Genomic DNA, 1,311 nt, shown 5'->3' with positions numbered 1-1,311 from the left:
TATTTGTCTCTGTACATAGTGTATGTGGATAACTTAAATCACGTTCCTAATCAGTCTTTTTCAATAATAATAAAAAAAATGCTGATGATCCAATTACTTCAGTATAAGCTTCAATTCATATTGTTATGCTGAGCCTGTCATTAACAGCTCATTACAACAACTTTCATGTCAAATTCCTGATAGATCTGGAAAGGGAGTTCACATCAGCAAATATTAATCATGCAAGTGAGAGTTGCAGAGTAAACCGGGAAGGAAATTCAGCAGTTGCACCTTTCAGTTTTCATACCCCCAATAACTAGCTATACACAATTGCGTTATCTTGACACACTGCATTTAATGATACAGTATTTCACAGGAGGTTTACATGCCTGTTCACAACCACTATGAAATGCCCCTTCACAACCACTATGAAATATCAACTCCACGTGTTTCAATCAGGCCATATACTGTTGAAACATGCATAGAAAAAAAGGTCTATAATAATGTATTCCTGGGACGCTGAAAAGCACTTCTGGATTTAAAGGGATGTGTCTACAAGACAACAGGCAAGTACTTATGCCTTCAAAATTATAGCACATTTAAGGCAAAAACCAGTCTGTTAGGAGGGACAGTCTTTAGACTGTAGTAATCGTACCAACAAGATCTCTCAGACTTTAAATCATTCAGAAAAAGCATAGACTTTAATCATTTTTATCAGGAAAAAAATAAAAACAACAGCTTCCTTTTATGATTGGTTACATCAGCTGTCTAGATTTACTAAGACACTAATACAGTCATAGCAAGCAAAGCAGAGAAAAGATGATAGAGGGAGTACAGCTGTAGATTGTGTCTGTCTGAAACTACCAAGTTCTTCCTGAAAATCTGTGTGTCCTTCAAGATCACTCTGTCATCCAGAAAGCATTATGTGTGCCTTTCTGTGTACAAGAAAATGGTTAGAAAAGCCAAAAAAATATTTGAGGCAGGCAACCTTTCTATATATTTAAGGCCATCCATCACTGGCTTTAGGAAGAAACAAACACACACTATTTTGGACAATGTTTTTGTGTTTTAAAGAAGCGGATGAGAGAGGGGTGAAAACTTAGACTCTACCTGTCTGAACTGTAGGAGAGGACAGAGAACGAGGAAAGAAAGACCAGAAGGACACTGGGGACCTTGAACTCATTACTCTGGCTTCTAATTTGTGTACATCTTGTGGTGTATGTCAAGAGGATGAGATTGGCATTTATTTCTTTAATCAGCAGGGTTACCCTGTGACGTCCCCTCAAATGAAGAATATAATCTCCATGGAGCAAAACAAAAGCCAGTGAACTT

Source organism: Cyanistes caeruleus, chromosome 1, assembly GCF_971803275.1.
Source record: "Cyanistes caeruleus chromosome 1, bCyaCae1.hap1.1, whole genome shotgun sequence".
In the NCBI taxonomy this organism is placed as follows: Eukaryota; Metazoa; Chordata; class Aves; order Passeriformes; family Paridae; genus Cyanistes; species Cyanistes caeruleus.
The sequence above is the reverse complement of the archived record's forward strand: the minus strand, read 5'-3'. Positions refer to the sequence as shown.